Here is a 15,917-nt window from a genome sequence, read left to right as displayed (position 1 = left end):
CTCCCATAGGATAGCATTGAAGATTTATTTTTTACCTTTAGTAAGCTATAATCCCTGTTAGGGAAGGGTAGACTTGTCATGTTTAGTACCTATAGAATTGTAATAATAAATCTTCTTTAATGGTAAAGTCAGGTTTATGAATACAATTTTGAGAATGCCACTATTAGAAAGTTGGCATTTTCCTGCTCTTAACCCTGTGGGCCTGCATCCTGTTTCCAAGACATGTTTGAGGGGGTGGCAACTCGAGTAGTGCATTTCCCTCTAGACAGTCATACAAAGGAAGCTTAGATGTGACTGATGGGCCATCTCTGGCAGGATGGGAGGAAGGAATTGGTCACAGCCCCACACTTACACCTGAATGGACTGTGCCCAGTCCACGCACAATAGACCTAACGACCTTGTTTTGTCATTCTACCCAGTTTGGAGCCAGGGCATGGGAGGAAGGGGAGTTCCTGTACTTCAAAGCAACTGCCTAGAAGCTTCTCCCACCTTCCAGAACCAGGCCACCAAAGTATAAATACTGGACCTCAACCACCACCAACACAGAACACTTCTGGATCTGTGGATACTCTGCCAGAAAGAAGGACTGCTGTATTGCTACAATGATTGCTACTCTTCTGGACTGCTGCTATGAAAGAACTGCTTTCTTGCTGTGCTGACCTGCTGCCCTCCTTGCCTGGGCGAGAAGGACTGAAACCACACCTCTTGAACCCAGAACCAGAGACTCCAAGGGCTTGCTTTCTTATCTCATGTTCTTCTGCAATCTCAGGGACACAAAAGGCTTCCAACTCATCACCCCCTGCACCTGGACTTTGCTTGCTGCAAGTGTTGCCCTGCCAAATGGTGCCATTCCAGTCCTAGGCCCTTGGAAGTGGGTATAAAGTGCTGCTGCAGTCCAAAACCCATGCATCAATGCCATTTGGAACCGCACATCTACATCGATGCCAATGCGACCCTGCGTCGCCCTCAATGCCAGAACGTTGCTGCTGCTGCGAGGATGGGGGAACAACCCATTGCCAACTGCATGACACATCTCCTCCATTCCTGACAGATCCCTGACTTTGTGCGGCGCAGACATGAGGCATCACCTACATCTTCAGGATCGATGCAGGGCATCACCGCCTTGATCCTCGCATCTTGTTCTCAACTGCAGCGCATCTCTGAACCAAGGTCCTGTTTCAGCAGGCCAAAGCTGATCTCTGTATCCAACCTGTGCTCCATTGTAGTTGGCCTGACTTTTCAAATTTGACCTGGACTAGCATAATCAGATATCCCCTATTTGCACTTCATGCTTTTAAGCACAACTAATTTTATTCTTTAAAATCCATATCTCGCATTCTACTAATTGGGTGTTTGTCATTTTCGTCTTGCTTTGTTCATTACATTAAAATCTATTTTCATAACAAGGTGTGGTATCTTTTTGTGTAGTGTTTTCACTGTTTTACTGTTTGAAGTGTTGCACAAATTCTTTGTACATTGCCACTTACGTTAGGCCTGCCTGCGCTATGCCAAGCTACCAGGAGCTGAGCACAGGTCAATTTATGGTGTGTATTGTGACTAGATCGTGGTTCCTGCTTGGATATGGTTCATACCTCGGCCAACCATAAAACTCATTTCTAACACTGTGGCTATGACTGATGCTAGGATTTGTGCCACTGAAAAGACAACGCACAGAAAATATATATAGCATTCTGTATTCCCATTGATAGACCTTCATAACTGTATAACATGTGCCTGATGTCCTATTCAATATGATTATCTGTGATCATACGAAGAGGGGTGTTGCTCTACCTGAATCGTTGTGTAAGCTTAAGCCAAACGTATAAACTTTTTAGGTCGAGCGCGCAAGTGCTTTGACCTGTTGTAAGTATTGTGGACTTTTAACCACGCCCACCTCACACTTGTGGGCTTGCCTTTCAAAAATCCTTTGATGTCATTGGTAATTGTTTTACCTTTGTGACGCCTTGGGGCGGTTTTGGTACAGCCTTGCAGACTGCCCCTGTTACATTGATAATTGCACGATTGTCGATATACTTCAGCGGAGGCAAACTATATATATTTTTTTGTCTCTTCCCTTTGTGCTCCATGGCTGCCAAAGCCCTCACAATGCCAACAGCGCAGAACAGCAGCACGAGCTCCATAGGCGTTATTGGAACGCTGGTTAGAATGCTGGTGCTGTTATTTTTCTCTTCTATATCTCTTTCGATAGTCTAAAGTTAGCGAAACCTTATAATTTGGTCTTCCTCATGCTTGATTAGCCGGTAAAGTTTCCTTCTGTTGTAGTGAAGTCACCGCGTTGGAGTGGCTTGTTGGGCAACCTGGCACTGCTTGATTGGTTGCCCAGACAGGCCAGTGTGTGGGCTGTGTTTTTTTTTATTTTTATTGTCCCTTGTCTTTTTGCTAGTTTTGTTACTCCACTGTTTGTCCCGTCCACTGGTTATGACATAAGCCAGCCTTCTCTGGTACTGCACTGTCTGCAGATAATGCCTGACCCATGCAGTGATCACTGCCTCAGCCGACTCAATTTTTGGAAAAGGATGGCTTTTTTTTGGAAAAGGATGGCTGTGACGCATGTGGTATCATCGGACATAATTACATTAAAAGGACACAAGCTATACTAACAGCAACCAAAAATTTTACCCGCACTCCTCAAAGACCATCAAGATTTGTCACAAGGTTCTGAGCAGCCACCATTTCCCATGCTTTAAAAAATAATAATTTGGAACTACTGATTTTTTGTTCCCCTGCCTATTTTATGTCCCAATCCGACAATGTTCCCCAGCTCACCTCATGCTATAACGGTGGCAGTACTAATCTCTTGCCCTTTCAGAGCTGGTGATACTGTATTTATATTCAGTTATATACATATATGCAATTAAAGCCGGGCCCATCCCATTCCCTGTGCTTATTTTTATGGCAGAGACACTGAAAGCCAGATGACTTTGACGTGGATGCAGGTCTGTTTAATGCACTGAAAGGAAAATGAAGAGTGGTCAATTGTTTTTCTTTTGCCCGGTTTTGTGGACTGTACCTTAATTTCATTTTACTTGCCACTGTCTTCCTCAGTCCTTCTTGTCCCTGACACTGCATCGCATTTCCTAAAATAAAGTTCAGTTAAGTGTGTTCCCATTCCATTTATTGTGCAGCAAGGCTCATTTTTATGGAAGGGACTCAGAAAACGTGATGACTTTGAAGTTGATGCATGTCTGTGTAATTCAGTAAAATAGAAAGCTTTCAATTTTTTTCTGTTCCAAGTTTTCTATGCTTACATTGCCTCGCATCTTTGCTGCCAAAAGTAAAAAATTAGGGTTTTTAATGCACTTCAACCACTAAATGGGACGCACATGTAGTTTCATCAATATATTTCAGCCCTAGTATACAACCAATGAAGCAACCCCCCACCATTGCAAGGCATATTTTCCAAAATGTTCATTTTTTCCTGCAGATAGAGGAAGAAGATAAATTGAAGTGCATTATTTAAATACAGGGCCACTGGAATTATATGGCAGATAGGACCAAACTATGGTCCATATTTATACTCGGTTTGAGCTGAATTAGTGTCATTTTTTTAATGCTAATTCAGTGTAAACCTAACTCCATATTTATACTTTGGCGCTAGACACGTCTAGCGCCAAAGTTATGTAGTTAACGTTGTTTTCTGGATGTGAAAACCTACCTTGTGCAATGAGATGCAAGGTAGGCATTCCCATCCATAAAAGGACCATATGGCCTTTTCCTAAGACAGGAGCTGTGTCCATATGGGTTGCGTGCCAGAAACTGGTGCTACACTGCTTAGAGGCATTTTTCTGTCTCTAAACAGTGTAGCACCATAATTCGGCGCACACGCCCCAGTTTCCCCTACGCCTCCCCTGCCCTGTTAACGTCCTTTCCAAGGACACTAACAGGGCATTAGCACTGGCTAGCGCCATTCCATAAATATGTCCCCCGGCCGGCGTCTTGGTATGGCACTAGCCGGGGCAATACTTTTTCACACAAAACTGCACTAACACAGTTTTGTGTGAAAAGGTATAAATCCGGCCCTGTGTGTCATAGTTAATCAATTTATCTGGCAAGAAAATTCTAGTTATGCATTTACAACGCCAATAGCTCTAACTATCGCAAATGTGAGACCTATTGCACTGCAAATGCTTGTTTCTCTTTCTAAAAAGACAATGCTCAAAGTTTTTATATTTGATTTGACGTGACTTTGCTCCTACAATTTTTGATAAACAACAAGCCACAGCCTTGGTTTTAACTACAAATATCTTGTGTCCGTCCTTTACGGGAGGTGCTTCATAAGGTGTGCAGGAGTGTTTAACTATGCCCCCAAGCAAAGTGCCTAGCCATAGCCAGGGTTTAGTGGCCACTGAGGGTCACAACCACCATTTGGCACCTTGCACCTATTCCCCCTTTGCCTCCCTTTTGCTGTTTCCGCATGCAGGGGTTTGAGCTTGTGGGGTCAAGGGGTGTGGCATGCCTGCAGGAATGTAAACCTTCTTTGTCATGGGGAAGGGTCAGGTCTTCTTATATCCCTGACTGACCCCAGTTGGAGGACTTCAGCCACGTGATTCCCCCAAGTTTTTTTTTTCTGAGATGGTTTAAGCCAAATAGGTGGAAGTTGAACAGTTTGGAGAGGTAGACAGAGAACACCCCCGATTTACCATAAATGCATCTCGTTTCCAAAGGGCTTGGACGTAGGTTTGGGGCTGTTTGGGCGTTAGGCTGGCCCTAAAGTTGCCTGGTGTCCTAGCCCTACCCCAGGGTGATTGCACTGGGAGCAGGCAAATGTTTGGGGTGATGGTGTGAGCGAGCTCGGCCACAGTTAACTATAATCCCATGAACAATGTGTGTCTTCCATGATTATGCACATGGCTATGACTAGTGCTTAGATTTGTGGCAATGAAAAGACGATGCTCAGAGAAAGTATATAGCGAGCTGTATTCCTGTTGTAAAACCTGAATAACCGCATAACATGTGTGTGTTGTCCTGTTCAATATGCTAATCTGTTTCTAGTCATCATACGAAGAGGGGTGTTGCACCACCCGAATCGTTGTGTAAGCTGAAGCCAATACTTATCACCTATTTTCTCTTTGTAAATAAACAATGTTTGAAGTTTGATATTTGAAGTAGTGTGATTTTGATCATACAAATTTTAATAAACAAGCTAAGGCCTTGGTTTTGACTGCAATGTGCCCCTCCTTTATTGAGGGTGCCTAATATAGTGTGCACACAAGAGTATTATCCCACGTTTATCCCTCAAAGACTGAAGCATTTTATACCTAAAAGGACACTTTGTTTTTCCAAATCTTTTTTGTTACAAATTCACAAATCGCGTTAAGCTTGGATAGGCAACCGCAGTTTTCTGCATGCATGACCAGGGGCTTAGCTGGCAATGGTGCAGGTTGTGCAGCACCAACGGGGCCCAGAAGCCTTAAGGGCCCACTAAAGCCATATTTATGTTGTATTTTAATAGCCACTCATCATTAAGGGAACAGATTTTGTAGTGATGTTGTATCGGTCTAGTGGTCTGTAGAAAGGGTTTTGCCATCCCTGATGTGGGGAGGCCTTCTGCTGGTCGTAAACAGGCAGGGTATAAATAAATGGGGGAAATGACCCTTGTTGTCTTTCCGCACCACACCAGTGTACAATATGCAAGTGTAATTTATTGGAAGTGAAGGCCCGCTTTAGCTTCTACGAGCAGCCTAGCGCACAGCACAACACTGGTGATGAGGGGGACTGGCCCATGCATATAGCTGAACGCCTGCAGGTGTGTGGCCACAACCTGCAGAACTTGGCCTTTCTGCACCGACAACGCCGAGATGTCCCAGCGTGCTGCCTGGCTGTCCTTTGACAATACCTGCATGCCGAACGGACACTGAGAGTGCCTTTGCTGCCTGATGATTACCAGCTCACAGCTGCTCGCTGCTCACTGCACGTGCCGTCGAATCGCCCCTGTAAATTTGGCAACCGCTGAGGAACATCATCATCATCTGAAGGCCACCATGCAAAGACTGTCGGAGCATGGTCTTACATTGCACACCAAAAGGTGTTAATTCTTTCAATGTCCATTGAGTTGTTTGCCTATGTCAAACAGGCATCAAAGTCGACCCCAGATAGTCACAGGCCATTAAGAGGGCCCCTGCTCCCAAGAATGTGACAGAGGTGACGAGCTTCCTGGGGATGGCCACATATTGTGGCAGGTTTATACCTAATCTGGCAACCCTGTCCAAGCCACTGAAGGCCCTCACGAAGGCAGACACTCCTTGGTCCTGTGGAAGCCAGGAAGAGAAAGCCTTCCAAGAGCTCAAGACAGCGCTTTTAAGAGAAACCACCATAGCCTGACCCGATGAAAAGGACTGAACTGGTGGTTGACGCCAGTCCAGTTGGTCTGGGTGCAGTGCCTACCCAGGAGACTGACCCAGGCCACCCCCTTGCGTATCCCAATAAGGCTCTCATGCCAACAGAGAAACACTGTGCTCAAATTGAAAGAGAGGCACTAGCAATTAAGTGGGCTTGCAGAAAATTTTGTCTGTACCTGTGTGGGAGGCCATTACGGGTAGTCACGGACCACCAACGACTTGTGCCACTGTTCAAAGAGACTGCTCCACATTTGCCCCCGCGGATAGAGTGGTGGGCCATACAACTTCAGCATTACTGCGCAGAACTCGCGCACCGACCAGGGGCTAGAAATCCAGGCGATTTTCTATCCCAACGCCCTTCTGAACCTGCTGATGGCTCACAAACCGAAGAAGATGAAGTGATAGACGCACACATGTAGATGATTCTCAGGAGCTGCTGCCCCAATACCATGAACCTGGGTAAAATTGCTGCAGCAACCGTGGGAGACAGCATTCTCAAGAAGGTGAAGCAGGCCCTGGAAGGGGGGTCTTGGCAGGACTTTCTAAAGGAAACTGACACTAGGGCAGGTTCAGTGAGGGATAGATTAATAAAGCTATGGAAAGTCTGCAGCGAACTCAGCTGTACCCGAAATGGCCTTGTGTTGCGAGGGCCTTGAATAGTGATATCAAAGAGCTTGCAGCACCAAGTGAGCACGCTTGTACATGGTGGACATCAGGGCACTGCCAAAATGAAAGCGCGCATGAGGAAGAAGGTGTGGTTCCTGGATCTAGAAAAGGAAGTCAATAAACTGGTGAGACAGTGCCCGAGCTGCCAGCTAATGAGGGCCCTGCACCGTGCCGTGGTCCAAGGTGAGCCTTGACCTTGGATGTTTTCCCAATGGAAGAGTCACAGTGGTGCTAGTTGACAGCTATTCAAAGTATCCTGTTGTGGAAGACATTGATTCCACTGTGTTCAGTAAGGTAATGCCGGCGCTGGAGAAGATGTTTGCCATGTTTGGTTTTCCGGAGGAGGTCAAAACGGACAATGGCCCTCAGTTTCAAGGTGCTGAATTTCAAGAGATTATGAAGAGCATTGGCATCCGGCACCAACGAATCATGTCCCAGTAGCCTCAGACCAATGGGGAGGTTGAGCGATTTATTTAGACACTCAACAAGACTCTCCGCATTGCCATACTAGAGATAAGTGACCTGGAGCTTAGTCTTTATCAGTTTCTCCGAGAATAGAGGGTAACTCCACATTGCACCACTCAGCAAGCACCCTGGTCCCTAAAGGTGAAGGGGCCCTGAAGGGACACGCTCCCCTTCATTCCTGGATGGCAGCCACCCCCTTATCATTTGGAGCAGGCCCAAACCCAAAGAAAGGAGGTGAACAAAAGGGCCAGCAGGAAATGGCCTGCAAGCATCCGACATCTGCAGGTTGGCGACTGGGTGATCCTCAAGGATCGGAAGCCTGGCTAGAAATTCCACAAGCCATATGAACCCAGCACGTAGACTGTCAGCAGAGTGTTTGGTACCATGGTAACCGCCAAAAGGGGGGCACAAGGAGGTGGCCCAGAACGTGTTGTGGTTCCAGAGAGTGATGTTTCATGAGCAGATGGATGGTGAACCAGAGGTGGGCAATCCCCATTGGGACTCTGAGTGTGAACAGTCGCAGGTGGCACCAGAAAGGAATGGCAGTTGAGCCGCTCAGTCAACTCTGAGCAATCCTGTGGATTCCCAGCGGTTGGGGACGGAAGAAGGCGAACTGTCAACCCGCTCCCAGCGATACCACCGGAGGCCGAACCCTCATCCCAGTCAGAGACTTTGTGTGCTAGTTGTGTTGTTGTAGTTACGAACCAAGTTGGGAAGAGACGTAGTGATGTTGTGCCGGTCTAGTAGTCCGGAGAAGGGGTTGTGCTGCCCTGGATGGGTCACAGACAGGCAGGGTATAAATAAATGGGGGAAAAGAACCTCGGGGTCTTTCAGCCCCACACCAATGTACAGTGTGCAAGCGTAATTTATTGGAGGCGAAGGCCCCACTCTAGCTGTAACGAGCGGCCTAGCGCACAGCACAACAGATTTGACTTGCAAGCACCCGGGTCCAGGCACCATTGCATCGCCTCTGCGTGCGCCCAAGTTATAAAACAATTGCCAATTCATAAGTATCTTACAAATGCTGTCATTTTAGTTTCCAGCTCTTTCTTCTAAGGCTATTGCTTGTTTTTCTTCTTCGATTCCCCTTTGCTTTCTCGCTCTTCTTTCCTTTTTTTCTCTTCTCTTCCTTTCTCTTTTGAAAAGTTGTGGTTGAATCTACCTTGCCATATCTGTTTATCTCATTTATATTCGAATTTGCATTTACAAGTGTAATGTTGTTAATCCTTTTGTAGTCATTATTGTATATTCATGTTTCTGCAATGTTAATTGTGTTTTTGGTTCAATAGAATGCCTTTAAAAAAATCATAAGTAATAAAAGATTCTTTTGTTGTAACTTCTCCTTCTGTTTTTCGAAATACTACACATTAATATCAGCGCCAGGAAGAATGCGGGAGCCAATAGCGCTTTACAAAACCAATTTAACATAACATCACATAACAAAATAAGCATATGGATAGCTGACAGGACATATAAAACCTTTGTTGTAAATTGTTACTTCACGTTTGTGATGATTTTAAAGTTTTATTCGATGGATATAGTCTATTGGCTCACTCAGAAGTATTATTATATTAAAATGTTTATTTAAAAAATTGAAAAAATAACACGCAGAAGAAACTAAAACAACGCACGTCTACGGAAAGAATTCCCAACTGCTCAGCAGCGCTACAACCCTGGTAACATAAAGCATTTTACATAACATCTCCAGCAGCGGCGGTTGCTAAGTACCTATCCAAATTATTTACTGAATGTTGCACTCAGCAGAAAAGCATTTGAATGTCTGTACCTTTTCAGTAAAAACTCGGAGTAGCCTGGTTTTCTATCCTTAGCAAATGGATTTACAGGAGAGCTCTTGGCTCATGGCCGCTGTCGCCCTTGTTGCTGCTGAGTGCGACAAGTTCATTGGAAGAGCTTCGCTGTGGAAACAGCTCTTTGATGGGTAGATGCGTGGCGTAATCCTCCCCATTGGTCCTTGCGGTTAACAGCTGAGCTCTATAAGTGGATCAGTGGAGAGACAGACGACAGACTCTCCATGGAGTTTGCTTAGAAATCGTGAAAAGGCGTTTAGCTGGAGCGTTTGTATTAAGTGTCTTTCATTGTCGTTTTATCCAGCGCGAGTTGTGTATGTATACGCTTGTATTTAATTACCAATTAATGGCAACTTGTGACTGACGAGAAACTGGAGCTGGATACAGGGATGAAATATGCAAACTGGAAACGGGGAGATTGTGGTGTGGATGAGATTGAGACGTAACGGCCAAAGCTGCCAATTTTGGAGCTGGAGAACCAGATTCGAACATCCTCTGGTTCTGGGCAAATCTTTTAATCTCCCCGTGTCTATCGAAATATGAATGTGTCTTTGTGTAAATTCAATACCTTCGGGTCGAGTTCCGGCTGTATAACATCGCAAAAAACAAACTAACAAAATAGACTAGGTACAGGACATGGCCAATACTTTTGGCTATAGAAGTTGCTATAGCACTTTATTGGGTTAAGGCGCCTACTGCAGAAATCACTGGGTTACCTCTAGTCGCAGGTGTTGAGCTGTTGATTCTGCCTCTCATACTCTCATCTGTAAAACGAGTACCATTAAATAGAGCACTAATAAAGGCCAGGTTTCTTAACTTTATATATATATATATATATACATATAGATATATATATATAGTTAGGACCATTTTTCCCATAGATGGACCGTTTTTTGTTTTCACAAATAACTTTGGCACCGCTTGATGAATCTTCATGACATTTTCAAAACATATACTGTGGTCAGTTCAGCTGTTGTCTTGAAAGTTTTAGGGTGTTTTAGTTTAGGGTTTTAGCGGGGGCCGAAATAAAGGGGGGGCCCCAAAACACTTTTTCTCCATCCTGTGTCAAAGGGGGTTTTACATTCTTTAAACATTCATTCAGCTCGAACCGCTGAACAGAATTACACCAAATTTGGCACAAGGCTAGAATCTGTTCCACAGATTACACTTTTTGTGGTTTGATGTAAATCCGTTAAGTAGTTTCTGAGATATCAGAGTTGAAAAAATATGGATATCTACCGCTGCAGATTCGGATTAACAGATTCGGATTCGCTGATCCAAGTGAAAAGCAAGGCCCTAATTGCCTGGATGCAACCTGACAGAAAAGTTGCAGCTGCCGTTTTGTTTGTTGCATCAGCTCGGAGTTGGAGAAAATGAGTGAAAAAATACATATGGGGTCAGGATACAGGTTTACTGACCACATAGGACACATAGAGGGTTCCCTTAGGGATCACTTCTGAGCAAAAAAAATACCCAATAATTTGTTTTTGTCTGATCCACGGATACACAGGTATATACCACAGATCCCGAAATCGCGATTCCGGTCCTGGATACCAAATCCAGAGAAAAATCGGAGAAAAATAACACCCACTGCATCCAAACTATGCTGCACATAGCTTGGGTTTGGGTGTAGGCATGAGGGTTAGCAGCCAGGCCTGGCAATAGGCCATGTACGGTGCTGCTTATATTTACATTTGAGCATGCTAAAAAACCATAGAAATTCACTGAAAAAACAAAGGTTACAGGGACGTTATAGTTAGGTTCTGAATTACCTTGCACAAAACCTTCGAAATTCAGCAGTTATAGTTAGAGTTATTTCAAGTAACTATAACTGGCGGCCGAAGGTAACTACAAAGCCAGCCATACTGAGAATTAGACTATGAAACAAAATTCCAGGAGCGGAATTAGTACCTGTGGTGATATGAGGGAGGATTTTGTGAATCTGCTCCATCAGAACTCGGCACCTTGCATACTGTCATCTTTGCTCATATTCATACAAGTGAGATAATGCTGCAGATTTTTCCTACACCATAATCTTGCATACGTTACTCCTTTACTGCCTGTGAAGGACTCTGCAGTTCCAAGATCCAGTGTCTTCTCTCTCTGCGTCTTGCGTCTGTTGAGATGTGAGGATGGGCAGAGTCATTTCTCTCTACCATCCTCTAAATATCTGTCTCTCCAGCACCTGTCTTTCTACCTCATGTATATTTTTCCACGTCACCTTCTCTCTTCTAACTCACCCCTCTGCCTCCCCATCTCTACCTGCCTTGAAATTGCTCAGTACATATTCCAATCTCTCCCTTACCTCTCCCTCAAAGACCAAAAACTGGGGCATTCCACATGCATAGAAGTAGGACTACAATTTTACATAAACCAAGGGGCGTGGAATGACTTATGTAACTGACAACGCTCACTAACAGAAAACACTGAGAATAAGGCACTGTGGGTAATTAAATATAACTTTTAGAAAAAGTATTGTCGGTGTTAAATCAGTTGATTTACCATAAGGATTGTTAACTAATCCTGCACTGGAACACATGAAACTTGTCTTCTTGTTTGTTCTGTAGGCCCTCTCTAAAACACAGGATATGAACTAAATTGTTGAATTTTGCTGGTACAGATAAAGAAAAAACAGTGCTCTCCTGGCAAATGTGGAAACACCTGGTCGTTATAGTAAGAGGCAACCTCTCCACATGACTAGTAACAAATCATACGAACTGACCATTTGTTACAGTGGTCTTGATTAAGGGACTGTACAGTTGCAGGCTGCACGCTTTGCTGATTGCCAACTCAGACACAGTGAAGGCTTGCAGTGGGGCCCAAGAAGTGCCAAGGCACAGACTATCTGCCTAGACATTCAGTTTGCCATATTGTCATGACAATACCTTTAGCAACACATTTGTGGGAGAGGAAACCCCAACATAAAACAAAACTAGTGGTGCCTATGAGCATATTTTGCCCAGAGGAATATGAGATCAGGATTGCTTTACTGACAGTTCTTATGAATTGTTCTGCCACTTCATTGGTTTGCAGCTTTCTTGGAGTGACCTAGATGTTTGGTGCAAAACGATTTGATGTAGTTGGCAAACTCCTGACCCTGAAAAGAAAGCCCATTTCTGGCCCAAAATTGAGTATGCCACTACAGCCATGATTTTCTCAAATTTTGGATTGAGCTCATCTGATGACATGCTGTTGAAATTCCCTGAATCTAGATACCTTGACTATGTGTCTATCACCAATAACAGATGGCACCATCAGCCAAACTCCCAAAGTTTGCACTTTCTCTTATCTACAGGATTCAGGGAATGTCTTCTGTGATTATGGCTGTGGGGAGATCTTAAGGAATGGAGGCGTAGCATCCATGGCACTCTTTTACATCCATTTACACTAGTTTGTGTAGCTGTGGAAACCAGACCTTGTTGCAGAATCGACTCTTTGTCTTAGGAGTCCCCTGATGCCAGCACAAGCTAACTGTACTGCTTTCTGCAGGATAGGTGAAAGAATTACTAAGGAGTGCCCAAAGAAGACAACATCAGTGAGAGGGTTAGCTCATTTCTGACATTGTATAAAGGTGTGAGAATTTGTCGTTCTTCCAGAGAGTGGGACAATGATTTGTCCTTTAGCAGCTTCTAACAACTAGTAGTTTCATAAATGGCAAGTTGTAGACAATCATCTTCCTCAGTGGTAGTACAGATATGTTCCAGTGACTGACCAACGAGAATATATTCTTCTCTTCTTTTTCAAAACCTCATTGTTCAGGTGATGTAATGGGTTTCGGGAACCTTGAAAGATAGCCCGCAGAGTTAAATAAACCTGGTTAATAAAGAGTGATCTTTCAACTGAAGGACCCATTTTTCAATATGTGGTGGAGACTTGGAACAGAATCCTTAGAATAGAGAAACTAACGGTTTATGGTTTGTGCTGACTGTGGAGAAAGACCTTTAGAACTAGAGACAGAAATGTCAACATCCCCAGTGGATTCCAATTGTTTCCTGCTCTGTTTGGGACTATCTTTGTTCAGCAGGAGCTAGAGATCGACTGTCAAAGGAAACAGGTGTCCTTTTCCTATAGGATTGTGTCTGGTATGGGGCAACTCCTAATCCTCTGGGACTGTCATCTACTTCTAATTTAGATTTCTTTTAGCCGGATCAAAGTATGAGAGAGTGATTTCTGCTAATAGTGTGCCTTTTTTTTGTAAGGCGGCCCTGGTGTTCTTTGTTTCAGGCCCAAACAGACATTGATTTTTTAAGTTCTCTTAACAGGCCAGTCAAAGGTGTTAAATTCTTGATGAACCTTTCACAATACATGAACATTCAAAGGAAGCCCCTGAACTTGGACACAGACGAGGCAGGGCATGCAGACTTTATATGTGATTTTCACTGGACTAGGGGAAACTTCTTGAGCTGAAAAATTGTATCTGAAAAAGCTGACCCATGGCTTGAGGATATCATATTTTTCCAATTAAGAGTGAGGTCACAGTCTTGTAGTCTTAGTATGAGATGGTGGAGTCTGGAGTGTGGTTCTTCTAGGGTTGTTTTTGCATGCACAAAAATGCCATCAATGGCATTTATGACCGCTGTGATCACTGAAAGGACATATCAGACGGAGTTCTGAAATACTTTCTCTGCTCTGGACATCCTAAAGTTGAATTGCTTGTACCTCTGGATGCAAAGGTGGGTAGGGTACGTTGTGATATACTTTGATTTGGAGTCCAGCAGAAGTTGGTGGTATCCTGAGGTTGAGGTCAACTTTCGAGAACCTACACACCCCTTCTTGACCTCTGCTACAAGGTCATCCATTTGGGAGGCACATGTCAATACAGCTGTGGACCTTGTCCGACTGGGCTTACAAGTTACTACTTTAGGGTACACCAATGGGGTGGGCTCTTCCATTCTCTCAATAGTGTCAGCTTCTTGAAGGGTCCTAAATTTGGGTTCCAATTTAGTAGATAGATGGAAAACCCTTTACAATGTAACAACACCCAAGGTTGGATGATGTGGTCTATATGCAGTCATACAGTTTTACCTTTGAAGCAACCTATTAGGTGAAAAAGATCATCGGTCTATATGCAGTCATACAGTTTTACCTTTGAAGCAACCTATTAGGTGAAAAAGATCATCATAGTCTCCTAGTGGATTATGCAGCCAATTGGTGAACATGCTATAGGTAAACTCAATGAGACTCAGTTCTTCAGCTGTCTGACACCTAAGAGGCATCTCTGCGTCCTTTTTGGTAACATAAATCTTTCTGTAGTTGTGGCATAGCCTTCATGTGCACGTTTGGCAGTGGACATGCAGCACAGTGGCAGTGGCGTACTGTTATATGTGAAGATTCAGTGTATATAACGTTTATGGAGGCTCCTGTGTTGATTAGAGCTATCACAACTCCTTAATTTGCTTCATCTTCATCCATGTTGTCCACTGGAGAATCTGGCTGTGTACCACAGAATTGGCATTACTTTTTGAGGCTCCTTTGGGCTGGCAGGAGGAGTGGCAAAAGTTGTCTAATTGACTATATCTGACTTAGGCCAAACCTTTCTTCTCTTGTGCAGGACATTCATCTTGATGTAGGGAAATGCTGCTGTAGTTACCACAATGCCAGTTCTTCGCTGAGCATGGTGTTGGTCTACGTTGTGTACTGGATTTCATTACATGGTTCACCAGCTGTGCTTTGATTGGCTTATTCAAGGCTGCCTCCATTTGCGGAGTCCAGGAACTGGGGAGTTTTAATGATTGGTCCAGTATTAAGATGTCTGGTATGGAATTGCCTGGTTTCCCTAAAGATCAGAGACCATAGTTTTGCGAATGCACACCCCTGAATGAGCTGTGCTCTAATTTTCTTTGTCTCATCATTCAGGGTGCGTATGCTGGCATGCTCTTTCAGCTGGTGTTAAACCGATCTAGAGATTCATCTGGGCCTTGGTTAACTTAGGATAGAAGGAGCTTCTCTAAGTCAGGTTTTGCGAGAGGGACAAATTGTTCATTGAGCACACCCACAGTTGCGGTGTAAGTGAATGGTGTTCCTACTTCAGCAACTATGCTTAGCAATTTGAAATTGCCTTCCCCAAGTGTACTAGATTGGGTCTCTTCACTTTATCAGCTAGGTTAATAGCTGCAAAGTACATTTTGAGTCCCAGTTTTAACCTGTCAGCAATATTATCTGCAAAGGAAAATAATCCCATTTCCTGTAAAAAAAGGAAAACAAATTATGGGTGATGTAAACGTTGTATGCTAATACTAAACTAAAAGCACTTTCAGCCACCTGGGATCTTGGCATACATTTTAAACAGCACAATGCAATTTTACAAAAATTGGGATAGTATCTCAACAAAAATTGAAGTCTTTCCGCCCACTAAAAAACTAACAAAAACAGTTTTCTCAGAATATAGGTCATCCCTATGAAGAATGGAACCATAACAAATCAGCCTTAGTAAGGGACCTATGTCTCATGGACCCCTTTTGCTGATCCTTACTTTCCCCGGGACCAACACTGTGCAACGCATCTCCGCTCCCGACCTTGCATTGCCTGAGCTGCGCAACACATCCTCAACTCAGATCTCACAATACTCCACAACCAGGTTTTAAGGTACTCTTGTTCAGTGGGCCTAAGTGGGTGTCTG

The 15,917-nt window shown here is 44.0% G+C and overlaps 1 protein-coding gene across 6 annotated transcripts in view; it reads right to left on the bottom strand.

Annotated features, from left to right (window-relative positions):
• Window positions 1-9,437, bottom strand: part of DDO (D-aspartate oxidase) — a 245,331-nt gene extending 235,894 nt beyond the window's left edge. For all 6 annotated transcript variants that reach the window (XM_069234614.1, XM_069234613.1, XM_069234618.1 and 3 more), the window contains exon 1: window positions 9,277-9,437. The gene's annotated coding sequence lies outside the window, so the exon portion shown is untranslated. The remainder of the gene's footprint in view (window positions 1-9,276) is intronic.
• Window positions 9,438-15,917: the final 6,480 nt, after the last annotated feature.

The sequence above is a fragment of the Pleurodeles waltl genome, chromosome 5 (assembly GCF_031143425.1).
Source record: "Pleurodeles waltl isolate 20211129_DDA chromosome 5, aPleWal1.hap1.20221129, whole genome shotgun sequence".
NCBI classification, from domain to species: domain Eukaryota; kingdom Metazoa; phylum Chordata; class Amphibia; order Caudata; family Salamandridae; genus Pleurodeles; species Pleurodeles waltl.
This window is presented reverse-complemented; position numbering and strand designations above follow the sequence as displayed.